The sequence below is a fragment of the Sus scrofa genome, chromosome X, assembly GCF_000003025.6.
Source record: "Sus scrofa isolate TJ Tabasco breed Duroc chromosome X, Sscrofa11.1, whole genome shotgun sequence".
Classification (NCBI taxonomy): Eukaryota; Metazoa; Chordata; class Mammalia; order Artiodactyla; family Suidae; genus Sus; species Sus scrofa.
The window spans coordinates 29,002,237-29,016,834 of record NC_010461.5 but is presented as its reverse complement, the minus strand read 5'-3'; the positions used below and the strand labels follow the sequence as shown (position 1 = coordinate 29,016,834).

Genomic DNA, 14,598 nt, shown 5'->3' with positions numbered 1-14,598 from the left:
TTACCATTCTGCCTTTTTGGAAAACTTGAAAAATGATTTCACAAATCTTGCTATTAAAATAATGTTGTAATTAAGATACTGTATGGATAAATCCTCTATCCAGATGTGGTCTTGTTACCTTAGCAAAGCTCTATGATTGAAGTTTTGATATGTTTCTTTTGCATTTTTCCTGAGTATTGTAAGTGCATTGAACAAAAAATTGAATAGGTTAATGGCTCTTAGAGCTTTTAATACCTTTTTTTCTCTAGTTTCTAAAATTTGGATAATGAATGTAAATTTAGTTTATAAATAATTGACCTTAGACATCAGGATCAATAATGCCTGTCCCTTCCACAATCCTTTCTTGCCCCTACTTCTTTATTCAAATTTATCTTAAAATAGCATATTCTTATTTTTTTTACTTTGACTCCTCAGTTAAGTTACTCAGACAATGAAAACACTTTGTTCAGATGACTTTTCATCTTTGAAAACATTTTTTGATCTTGAAATTTTATCTCCTAATCTATGAATACTTGTCCACATTTAGTATTTAACATACACCTTTTCTCTTTTCATATTACTTTACCAGTCAATACCATTCTTCTTTTAGCCATTATTGTTTTTTTCTATTGCTCTCTAATGAGAGTTTGTCATTTTCAGACAGCTTTGTACTGTGCTTTGAAAGTACTGGTTTCCAAGCTGTGAATCCACTGTATCTATGCTGTGAAGAGTGATTTGTTTCTTATATGTCATGGTGCCTTTTTATATGCTGCGAGGATGATCATTCAAATGATTCCCTTATTTACATGGGCTGCTTTAACTAAAGAAAAGTATGCGTTAAGGATATGTAGAAAATTAAGGCATAAATGTCTGAAACAGTCAGTTAACAGACAAATCTTACTGAGTCTCAATTATCGTACTGCATATGTCAATACTTAACATCACAAGGTATCACAAAAGAAGCTGTGCTCTTCTCAGGAAGGACTTTGCAATGAAATGGATTGTAACAAAACTGTATATATGCCTACTTAGGCATAAGAAATTATTTTAAAAAACTGTCTAAACCTAAATGACTGAAGAGTAATATCTAAGGAAATACGGAGAAAGCCTACAATTTCTTAGGCTAGTTAAGTGGAATAGCTGAACTCTATGTAACTATGCTTTTCAACCCAGTAACTATATGCAGTTCCATAAAAAAGAATATTATATTAGAGAAAAAGAACAGGACATTACTTAAATAAAAAATGGAAAAAAAAAAACCCACAGTCTGAGGAACAATAATACAAGTTGACCTATTACTACCAATGCTTGTGCTCTTGAAAAAAGTAAAGCATGGATCATTAACAGACGTAAGAACCAGAAAACTGTCTTTATGTTTCATCCAACATTTTTCAAACCATAGAGCCCTCTGGGACTTTACTGAAGAGTAAAGACTCTCATTTGTAGACACTCATAAAATTTTGCTTACAATTTTAAGGATTTACCCCATAGTCATTTTAAAAGCCTTTGTTTCTCAGAATAACAAAATTGATTATTTATTTTGGTCCAGACACTTTCTGTGCTCTTTAAAGGTAAAGTCTCTTTTAATCCTCATAAAAACACTATGAGATAGCTATTATTTTTATAGCTGTTTTACAGATGAGGAAACTAAAGAGAGCCCTTATATAAATAAATCAAGGAAATCCAGCTAGTAGTAGCAAGACTGGACTTTGAATCTAGGCTATATGACTCAAGCATATGTGTGCTGAATAAAGATGCTATGTTGCCTCCTGAAAACAACACTAGCTTAAAGAATCAGATAATTGAAATTTAGATCTAAAGAAATACATAACAATTATCTTTTCTAAATTCCTATTTTTTTAAGTTGAGAAAATTGAGTTCCAGGGAACTACATGATTAGCTAAAGTCAACGGAGCTAGTTAGTGTTAGAGCCAGGGGCTCAAGTGGAAACATTCACCTAAGCTCATCACAATGCAGCATCAGCATTAGTTGTTATCATTATTTACGAGCAAGGAAACTGAGCTGCACTGTTAGGAAGTAACAGAGCTACATTCAAGCAGAGATAGTCTGGTTCAAAACTAAAATCACTATGTTATTATAATCCAAGAATGTCATTCCTTTATAATCTGCTTGGTAAATACTTAGCATAATTAAAGTAATCATAAAATTAGGAAATTATGATGTAATGAATTTACAAACTTTGGATATTTTGGAGGTTCTACTTTACAATCTGATGTTCTGTAATCAGAAAATAATGTTTGCAGTTTGCTGTAATTCTTACAAATGTAAATATGAGAATAGAAAAATCACACATACACACACAAAACTATTCAAAGTTCATACATTGGCCATAGGGAAAAACCATTTGCTAACGGACCTAAGAAAGTCTTTTGAAATGACCAGAATTTAGTATTTGTAAAAATAAGATGAAGAAAATTAAAGAGAAGACTCTTTTGACTCAGAAAACTCCTTCAAAACCTCAAACTTGTATATTGTTTGTTAAATATTATCCTTTGTAAGAATCTAACCTTTTATTGCAATTTCTAAATCTTTTATAATTTTAAGTTATATTTTCCTCTACAAGTTTGGCGCATTTGTACCTAAGTGCAAAGAATGGCATTAGTTTGGGAACTTTTTACAACTACTAAATTTACATGCTAACCTAAACCCACATCTATTTAAATTATTAAAGTCAAGACATAAATCAAACTTGTCCATTGTTGTTCAGTAAAGGAAGTATTCTCAGGGTAGTTCTGTCACAGATCTTAGAAAAGAAATACATTTTTTAATCTGATGGTGTAATGAACTTGAAAAAAGAAGGGAAATTTTCATTAGAAATCTTGGAAGAAGCTGTCAGTAACCACTTGTCATCAGGATTAGCAACTGCAGGCTGAATAAAAATTGATTGTGGGACTCTGTACTCTGCCACTTGGATCACCTATTAGCATTGGCACCTGATTAAATTTCAGAACTATTTCTTCCTTTGATTAGCTCCCAGGACTTCTTTTGTAATATCAGTGATAATTTTCTGAAATCTCTCCTAAAAGACAGACTCTAACGCTCTCTTAACTGACTACAAAATTTCCCCTGTTTATGCTAGAAAAATCATTGGCCTTTACTCTATTTATACTTTTTGGCTTAATCTTTCGCAAACACTGGCTTAAGACTTCCATATTTGGTAAAGAGGGAGCGAATGATTACTCCTTATTTCTGTTTTAAGTGCTTTCTGTATTTGGCACAAGGTATAAATGAGCAGTCTCCTAGTGACTTTTGCTGTTACAGTAACTCATTGAATTTCCTTAGGACATTCTCTCCCCTGAAATCTTCTTCTAGATTGATTTTAGTCTATGCTAACACTTGGCCATGTATAAGAAAAACATACTTGCTTTAATACTTAAATTATGAGAGGTATGGTAAAGAGAAAGACCAAGAGAAAAAAGACAATATATTCTAAATAGAACACTTTTAGAAAAATGTTAATACATGATTTAAAACTCATACATCAATTTATATTAAATTTAAATTTAAACAGTTGAATTTGAATCTATTTTAAATGAGCATGCTATATACAGTCTGCTACTGTGTATTTTATTCTATAAGACACATTTGCTATTTATTGCTTTGTAAAAGAAAATCTAGGAGTTCTCTGGTGGCACAGCGGGTTGAGGATCTAGCGTTGTCACAGCTGTAGTGCAGATTGAATCTCTGGCCCTGGAACTTCCATGTGCTGTGACCATGGCCAAAAAAAAATTAAATCTCTATGACTTATAATAACAAATATTTATTTCTTATTCCCAGGTCTGCTTCAAACTTTGTATTGTATTCAGGTCAGCTTCATGTATGTATCTCTTCTTTTGAGAACATATTGTACTTGAGGCATGATCTTCCACTGGCAAAGGAAAAAAAGCCAAGAGGAATGAACATACATCATGGTTCTTAAGTCCCTAACTCAGAACCGATAAACTGTCATATCTGCCCATGTTTCATTAGTCAAGACATATCACATGACAAACCCCACATCAGTGAGGTGGAAAATATAATCTACCTAGACTGATTCATGGCAAGTAGGGAAAGGGAAAAATGAATCATGAACAAATAATGCAATCTACCTACCTGCTCACAAACTTTTAATGCAAATAAATATATAGTTAGGAATAATCATTTTACTGACTCTTAATTTATACTGAGTCTTTGCCTAAGACCACACTTAATGCTTTACAGGATACCTCATTGAAACAAAAGTAAGAGTATGTTAACTGTGGTTATTTAATTTTGACAAACTAGAAAACTGGGACTTCGTGTTGCTTAAGAGATGCCTAAGGTTAAGCTGGTACATAATCAAGTAACTTAAATCCAATACCCATATGGGTTAGTTTGAATTACTCAAAAAGCTGACCCAAACAAGTACTAGTGCAATTTATTCATTTGGGAAATGATCCCCAGTAGCATAATGGGAGATAGGGAAAGTGAGTCAGGGAAGGTAAGACATGCGATAGAGATGTTACTGTGGGGCATTCTAAATTGAATGTCCTTTGTAACCCCTGAAGAGCCTAGAATTGGAAAAGGCCCTACTGCAAAGATGCAGAGAGATGTGAATCTTTGAGGTGGGGAATCTTCAGCATCCACAGAATATGTTCAGAGTTATAGGTAAACTCAGAGTTGGGCCAGGAAAATAAAGCATGAGATGTTAGCTATATCTATTATACAATTTTCTTAACCATTGCTCTATAATGCAAGTTTATCAGATGTATCTAGTGATTTAAATATGCCTTTTTAATGCACCCAAAAAAGGACTCTGTGTTTGAGCCTTTGTCTGTTTATAAAGTATCTCATTGACACAAACATTTGGAAATGGTTGTTGTGTACATTTGGCTGGTTGCTTTCTGTTTATTTGAAATGAACTATTTTACAATCCATTATGATAGGTAAACACATACCACAGAGTAATGTCTTTTTTAATTTTTTAGTAGATAAATTGAGTAGTTTAAAACTGACTATATCATGGTATGAAAGCTGGTATCTAGTTAGTTAGTTAGTGATTCCGTCACAATATCCAAGTATTGGAGTTCCCGTTGTAGCTCAGTGGAAATGAATCTGACTAGTATCCATGAGGACACAGGTTCGATCCCTGGCCTTGCTCAGTGGGTTAAGGATCCAGTATTGCCATGAGCTGTAGTTTAGGTCACAGACATGGCTTGGATCTGGCATTGCTGTGGCATAGGCCAGCAGCTGTAGTTCTGATTCGACCCCTAGCCTGGGAACCTCCATATGCTGCTGGTGTGGCCCTAAAAGCAAAAAAAAAAAAAAAAAAAAAAAAAAAAAGTTAAAAAATATCCAAGTATTGAATTTCACCTCCAAATTACATAAAAAACCTTGATCTATTTTGTTTTTTCTCTGCCGTAATTAGTCCATGACTACTATTTTTAACAAAAATAAGTTGATCTTTTTCATGACACACTACTAAAGCATATTTCAAGTCTGCATACTAATTAAATGTAACTTATTTTTACCCATAAAAAGTCAACACCCACATATTCATGTTCAAATTAGATGAGATATTTGAAATCACTTTGTAAATTATAATGCACCACAGAAATATTCATTTGTCCCATTATTGCTAAATACATTTCATTCTTCTGGTCATGAGAAGGTATAATTTATACAAATATAATTTCATATTCTTTATCTTTCAAATCAAGAAGACTCTAATTGCTGCACATTTATAAATACTATAAAAATCTTCCTAATTGTTAACATGACTTCCACCTAGAGATTGTGTCTATTTTACAAGATAATACAATTTATACAAATGGCACACAGGAAATAGTGGTATAACCAGGAAAAAAATATATAGATTTTTCTCTATTTTTCTTTAAGTTTTCATTATTAATATATATCATAACTCTGTCACATTTAGTCTTTACAGTTCTGTACCAAGATACAGATGGATTTAATGAGACACAGACAGGTTAAGTAATTTGCCTAAGTTATATAGCTAGTAAGAAGTAAAGGATTTGAAACCAGGCTATTTGATGCCGTGTTTAATCACTGACATACTGGAGCTGAGACATATTCTTGGTATCAGAATGGAATTAGAAGGGAACAAGAATAAACCATTTGCACTACTTATCACATGGTACTCTGTTTTCTAACTCATGCCACCTACTACATTTTTGTGTACTCCTGCAGTTATGATTTTCTCTTCCATTTGAGTGTGATACTTCTCCCTCATTGTTATTAGGCTCTGTTCATGGTAACTTCTCTAACTATCATCAAAATATTTCTATAATTCTTACATTGTGTTTTCCATATAAATAGTGTTATTGGTTATTTTTATGAATATGCAACTGTGTGATTATGTAAGGTTCTGGCCATAACTCCAATTTGCTAATATGGTATAAATTCTATAATTAAGTGCCAGGGGATGGGAGGGAACTTTTATGCAATATGAGCTGTGCAAATTATCTTGGTCTATCAAATCCCTAGAGTAAAAAACAGTTGACCTACATGAAAAGAGAAGTAACATTTGCAGGGGAGGTAAAGGGTCAGACAGGTCATCCATAGCATCTTACATTGTGTTAGAAGCCATAATAGTCAAGATGAGGTAAAGAGCATTTTAATCATATGTTAGAATGTAATTCACCTAGAAAAATCAAAGCAGATTTTTTTCAATAAATATTCTCTATTTTATTTTTCATTCCATGTAGTAATGAAAATAAATACTTCAGTCTAAAGACCAAATTTGGGGAGGAGATATTGAAAAGTGGTTTTATACCTGGTGGAGGCTTAATAGATATTTGTGGAAATGAAGTAATGATTAAGACAGAAAGTTTATAAGTAACAGAGCAGTTTAGGCAGTACGGCAAAGTAGAGGGAAAAAACATTGGCCTGGGACTCAGTAGATATGGGATTTAATTGTGGTATTGATTAATCATTTGATTTATTCAGCTTATTCTTATTAAGTACCTACTTCTGCTTAAAGACACCATATTGGACTCCAGGAGTTACAAAGATAAAATGGTACTCCCATCTAAAGGTGGACACATATACTTTATAGAAAACACACACACACACACTCACATGACCATATACTAATGATTCAGTTTGAAAAATCCTTAAGCATATGTATATATCAGAAGAATTAATTGTTGACTTCTCCCAAGGACATAGGAGTTATTATGAAAATCTTCACATTTGAAATTGATCTTAAGAGTGAGAAATATGGAATTCCTGACATGGCTCAGTGGTTAACAAATCCGACTAGGAACCATGGGGTTGTGGGTTTGATCCCTAGCTTTGCTCAGTGGGTTAAGGATCCAGAATTGCGGTGAGCTCTGGTGTAGTTCACAGACACAGCTCAGATCCCACGTTGCTATGGCTCTGGCGTAGGCCGGTGGCTATAGCTCCGATTAGACCCCTAGCCTGAAAACCTCCATATGCCCCAGGTGCAGCCCTAGAAAAGACAAAAAGACAAAAAGACAAAAAAAAAAAAAAAAAAAAAAAAAAAAAAAAAAAAGAGTGAGAATTCTCAGGTTACATTCCAGGGACTTCAGGAACAAGGAACTATAGTGAGAAAGTGTGTATCTTATTCATGGAGACATTTGGCTTGTGTGGCTAGAGTAGACTTGGTAGGTATATGTGCAGAGGGATAAGGAGTATGTGTGAGTGCCAACAGGCATAACAGATATTAAGCTTAGAAAAGCATTTGGAATCAAATAGTGAAGTCCCTTATATCTGGCTTATAACCTCAGGGCAAGCATTTTTCAAACTCGCATAATAACTCAAGAGTTACTTATTTTGTTACTAGATGGATGATGAGGCCATTAATTGGCAGGAGAAGTAGGATATGCGAATTTATTTAGGAAGATGAATGATATTGTTAAGATACCTGCAGGACATCTAGGTGGAAGTATAAACTAGAGTCATCTATGTCAGGGTGAAGATCAGGCTGTTAATCAAAATGAAAAATACAGATTTAGGTATCATCAGTATCAATATGTAGTGTTTGCATTTACCTCTGTTCAGTCCCACTGCAAGTCTCCAATATAGGCCATCATCTCTTCTCACATAGATTTTTTTGCTCTCCTTGTTTCTAGTGACTTCTTTCAATATATTCTCCATACTGTGGAATTCATTTCAAAAACACAAACCTGTATTGTCATTCTCCTACTCATAATTCTGGTTTCCTTTCTAACTACCTTCTGGCTAAAGTTTAAGGCTCTTTATAATTAAGCTGATGATTATTTCTCTCTCTCTCTCTTTTAGAAACATCTCTGCCACTTTTTTCCTCCTTTTCTCTGTCTCTCACATACTGATAGTTGCACTTGCTCTTTTTATTGTCTGGAGTTCTTTTCCTCCTTGTCTACTTCTATACCCTTTATTAATTTTCAGAACTCAATTGAGATGTCACTTCATCAAGGAAGCACTGGGTTTTTCAAGTTAGTTTCCTTCCTGTGGGCTTATGACAATGCCCTATATTTACTCTCTTGGGAAACCAATCTGTGTATCTACTGTCTATTTTTTTTAGCATTAGTTTCTCTCACTGTGCTATAAGGACAAAAGGGTAGGAACTTTATCTTTCACATAGTTGAATTTCTACCACCTAGTAGATGTCAGTATGTATTTATCACTTGAATTAATAGTCTTAAAAAGGAAAAGTGATGTAATAGTTCCCTATTAATGCTATATAACCACAAATTTAGTGGCTTAAAATAACACAAATTTATATTATAATAGTTCTTTGGGTTAGAATTTTGAAATGGGCCTCATTAGGCTAAAATTAAGGGCCAGCAGAGCTGCATGCCTTGTAGAAGCTCTCAGGGAGAATCTGTCTCTTTGTCTTTTACATTTTCTAGAGGTTGTCTACATTCTTTGACTCATGGCCACTTTTCTCCCTCTTCAAAATGGGCAACATCTCTCTGGTTCACACTCGTGGGCCTTCTTCTTGTCCTTTTAAGGACACTTGTGATTACACTGGGCCCACCCATATAACCCAGGATAATTTCCCTATCACAAGTGAGCTGATAAGCACATATGATTCCATTTTCAGTCTAGGCCATGAACACACCCTATCTCATCTGATTCCACCAGCAACCATAATTCTCTACAAAGAGTTTGAAAATAATTTAAATTTAACCTATATTAAAACAAATAAGTTTAAACAAAACTTACATCTTCAGGGGATTAAGATGTGGACACTTTTGGAGGACCATTATTCTCTCTACCACAAGTTAATGGAATTAATATCTGTAGAGAAGAAAAATGAGATGTCTGAAAAGTAAATTTGATCTTCATTAACTGAAAAACACCTTTATTGAGCTGTAGTATGTAACACTCTCAATGCTTAGTGCTGGGAAGACAGGTATAACCCAGATAGTCACTGTCTTGGAAGTGAGAAAGAATATAGGTAATATTATTAAGAAAAATTTTATATGATGATGAGCAGTGAAAGCTACATTATAATGACTGTCTGGTAAGTGGGAAATAAGGAAACCTCTTTGACACTGTTTTTCTCTTCTTTGTGCAGTAATTTAATTATTTTAGACCTCCTCATTATAAAATGACCATGAATGTCACCTTTGGCCCTAGTGTTCTATAATCCTATGATCAAAAGCTATTACTCAGATTTAATGGAAAACATTTTTCATGCCATTTTCCATTCTACTCTCCTCCACTTTGCATTGTCATTTTGTAGCATTAATAACTTGGTAAATCCATTTTCTAAATATGTTCTGAGTTTCAGGCCTGCCTTCATAATGTTCCATGGTATCACATAACCTTATCTAATGTTTACCATTAATCTTCCATATTTCTCATTTCCTTTTTTTCTCATTTTCGGTGAAAGCAGAGAATGGACTGACTCTAAAAACTCTTCCATATTACATACTAGTCTTCTCTTAAAGGTGAAATAAACTCATATCCCTTTGTATTTCTTCTATATGTATATTTCTAAACTGTTACCTATTTCCCTCTCCTTCTAAACTTATTTTTTCCTGAGTAACTTAAGTGATGAGAATCTTCAGTTAACATATTGACTAGCACCCAAGGAAATAACATTTTAAAAAATGTTTTTCTGGCACAGATTGTGATTAACTGCTCTGTGTAATAGGATAATTCTTGGTTTTCTGATAACTGAGTGTTTTTTTTTTTCTCTTAAATGCTTTTATCCATGTTGCCTTATGTGGTAGTACATAAAGGGCCATATCATGGAGACTTCCCATGATCTTACTTCCAACTCCCTTGGTAATTTCATCCCATGCTGCCCCCTTCTTCATATTTTAGAGTGCAAGAAAATTGAATGTATGTAATGAAAAGAATGCTCTTTTGATTTCTTATCTCCCAGGCTTTGCCCTTGCTATCTTCTCTGGAAGATGCATCTTTCTCTTTGCACTTTTTCTTTTCTTATTTTTGCTCATCCTTCTATATTCAACCTATCCATCACCTTCCAGAAAATGTTTTCGGTAACATCCATGTGGCTATATATCCCTTTCTTTGTGTTCCTGCAGTACCCTTTGAATATATGTATACCTAATTGTACAAAATGTTTAGTATTTACGCACAATATGTCTATTTTATACTATGCTGTGAACTTTGCTAAAGATAAGCCTTCTTGGTAATTGGAGCAGTGATCAGCATATGTGAAGCATTCTATAAATAATTATTCTACAAATTATTGTATAAATAAAAGATTTCATTACATCTTGCTAACAGCTCTATGAGTTAAAATGTTCCTAATGTCATCATTCCACAGAAAAAGAGACTGAGGCCTGGCAATTTTAAGGCCATCATTCTAATAAGTCCTGCAATGTATTCTGAGGCCAATTCCCTTGATTCCATGTCCTCTCAGTTTACCCAATATAATTTTTGTGCAGCAACTCATGCTTGTGAATCATTAATATCACAATTTATTTATCCCACTCTTATAGGGGTTTGAGGATCTCAGGAATATGAAAGTTCATAATAGGGCCAAAGTTCTTTGCACTAATCTTAGAAAATATGAGGGCCAGATTTATTGAATAAAAAAAATGACTTTGTTAGAAAGGGTTAATGGATTCTGTGATGAAGTACAATTTTTATGAAAGGCAGAAAGCTAATTTTACATGAGCTTTCCCCATAGAGGGAATAAAAGAAAATGCTGGTCACTTTTTACAATTTATGAAGTAGTAGTTCTTCACTCTTTGATATCTTCAGGGAACAGTTTTCAAGTAAATTTTCCTAAGAGAGATTTTTCTTCCTTGCCTCTCACATTATTATACCCAGGCATATTTTTATTAGTAAAAGAAAACCAGTCATAAATAAACCCTAGAGAAAATGAAATACAATATGTGTTTCTTGAAATGACTAAACAGAGGTATGTAGATAATCACTTCCTCATAAATAGATTTTACTTTTTTATTTTCTCATTATTGATGATTTCATACTAATATCTCTTACTAAGACTGTGTGTCTACAACAACATGTATTAAGATGTTGAAATAGTCTATAAGCTCTATAACAATGTATGTATATATACTTTTATATTTCAACTTTGGAATAATAATGAATATAGAGCTGAGCATGCTTAAAATGATCAATTTGTAATATGAGAGGTAACAATAGAAATAGATTTGAAATTATAAAAGTATAAATTTTAGCATAGTAAAAATGAAATAAAAATTGAAAAAATATAGGATAACTTGGGAACATATATTCTTTCACAGGCTAAGGGTAAGTAGCTTAATTTATAGTAGTGATTCTTGACTTGGACTTCATGGTAATAGGAATCTTCTGCAGGGAGGTCAGGGAAACCCATGAAACTGTATGTAAATATGTCTGTTTTTGTGTAAAAAAGGATCATTATTTTAATCAGGTAATCAAATGATTCATGACTTGAAATGTTGAAAAATTACTAGTTTATGACCTCATTCCAATTAATTTTAAAATATCAGTGCTCAATAGATAAATGAACAGAAGATATAAACAAGTATTTCTGCAAAAGCAGAAACATACAGAATAAATAAATGTATAAATTTTGTTCTACCTTATTAGTAATCAGATTCAAATTAAAACAAGCAGCAACTATCTCCTAATATCTAATAAAACAGCATTTGTTCTAAAACATAAGCTGAAAATCTCCTCTTAACAGCATAACCTCTTTCTGGTACCACTAAAAATTGGTATGAGCTTTGGGAAGGCAATATGATAATATTTAGTAAAAGCCATAAAAGTTTCTATAATGTTGACCTAGTAATTTCTTCTATTACATGGCAGAAGCTGAAAAAGAATGCATGAAGATGTTAATTATGATGGAATCTCTAATAGCAAACAAAAGTAAAGTATAGCCCATGTTTATGATAAAATTACTGAAAAAAAGGCAGAATATTATTGTGGCTCTGTAAAATACATGTTCATGGGGAGTGTAATCTGTAGACACAAAATGGTGCTTTTTTGTATGTTAAAATATTTTCATCAGGAGTTCCATTGTTGCTCAGTGGGTTAAGAACCTGACATGGTCTCTGTGAGGATGTAGGTTCCATCCCTGGCCTTGCTTAGTGGGTTAAGGATCCAGCATTGCCACAAGCTGTGGCTCAGCTCACAGATGCAGCTTTCTCCCGCGTTGCTGTGGCTGTGGTGTAGGCCTGCAGCTACATCTCCAATTCAACCCCTGGTCTGGGAACTTCCATAAAGTTGCAGCCATAAAAAGGAAAAAATATTTTCATCATATTGTCATCAAAAATATTAATTATCAAATATGAGCATTCTTATATAATGTTAAAAATAATCCAGCATCATAAAGAAGGTTCATTTTTCACTTCTGGATAAATCCATGCAGACATGCAGGTTGTGCACTATAAAGTTCTAAGATATTATTTACATAGGTTACAATGTACATGGAACCCCCTGCGTTATTCAAAATAGAGACTCTAAATTTATAGCTATTTTGTATTTGTTTTAATATGTTTACCTTTTGTGAGTCTGATTACCTTATAGGAGTCCATATAATCTATGTAAACTGGTCACTGTGAAAAAACATGGACTTTGATTCAAATAAATCTATACCAAGTTCATCTCTGTCACTTAGCTTTATTCCTCGTATTTATTTTTAACATTTATTTTTTATTTATTTTTAATGTATAATGTATTTTGTATTTATTTTTAATGTATAAAATGGTAAATTACATAGGGGTTGATCAAGATGGTGTATGTAAGACAGCTTTATGAACAAAAAGGTAATAATAAATGTTATAATAATAAAATGAATATTATTAATATTTGTCATGTTAAAGAATATAAGTGTTACCACACCAAAATAAAACTTTAGCAGATAATTCCTTGAAGGCATGTTTTTTCTTGTATTAAAAGCAGAAAAGGTAGGAGAGAATAGTTAGTGAAGATGTTTATATGATGAAGCTCACATTCAGTGCTGTTTACACAGTAGATACATAATATTTTGCACATAATGTCAAGGTTTCCCTTCTGCCTTCAAGGCCTATCTAAAAATCATTCTTTGTACATATAATTGAAAACAATAAAAACATTGCTTTACTACCCACTTTCATTTAAAAGCATCTGGAACAAATCTCTTCAAAATGTCCTCCTATTCAGCTTTTGGTAAAGATAGTTGGGTATGTTTTAAAAAACCTCCAAATGGATGATTTCAAATGGCTCATTTACTCTCCCATGTCTGACAGATAGGCTGTGTATGCCCATGTAGGAAAAAATAAGTGGAATTGCAAATTAGCTTGTTAACTTTTAGGCTATATGTGTATGTCATTGGGAAATAGATGTACAGACTTGTCTTCCTGTACAGCAAATCAGTGAAAATGGTTAAATTTTGACCATCTAAAATGTACTGTTTATTTTATATTATTATTATAAGAAAGGTAGTATTAAATTCATTGAAGTAATATCCAAAAGAGGCTAGATTAGGTTTGAAAACTATTACTATATCTTTTTATTTATTCACACGTGTCAGCAAAGACTTCCTTGTTATACCTACCATGTAGCTTTTACCAGATAGGTTAATGCTGATGTTGACTGTACATAGTAATTTGTGGGAGTAACACAAATAAGAAGGAAGTATTCTGTGATGCTAAATAACATTTTTTCATTTAAGAAAATAGTTTTATGTTATTATTTACCCACTGTTATCTCTTATGTTACTTAGAGTATCTACTTATGGATTAATAATGTGCTTTAAACAGATATTTATTCTTAATACATAGATATATTTGTCATAGGAAAAGTCATTCTTTACTGTATGTCATCTGTTTTCAGAAGCGATGGAGATTTACTACTGAAAAATAATATGAGAGAAAATAAGGTTATTTTATCAGGGCATTTCAGTGAGGGTTCTTTTGACCCATGTAAATAAAATATGAAATCTCTCAATTTTAAATCTCTCTTACATGCACTCATTTATTGAACACTGAATAATATAATTGTATTTACGGTAATTTAAAGATAGGCTTTGGCATCAAAAAAGCATTTTAATAAATTAAGATTGATGATTTTCCTGTCCATTTGGCTTAGTACTAACTTCCAGCTTTGGAAAAAAGATAATTTTTAGAAGCATGAATTCTGCAAAGCTGTTTCTTAATAATTTTCCACCCTAATCTCTTGCTGTAAGAAGTCCTTGGG

The 14,598-nt window shown here is 32.8% G+C and overlaps 1 protein-coding gene across 14 annotated transcripts in view; it reads left to right on the top strand.

Moving 5' to 3' along the window:
* Positions 1-14,598, top strand: part of DMD (dystrophin) — a 2,622,506-nt gene that overhangs the window by 633,894 nt on the left and 1,974,014 nt on the right.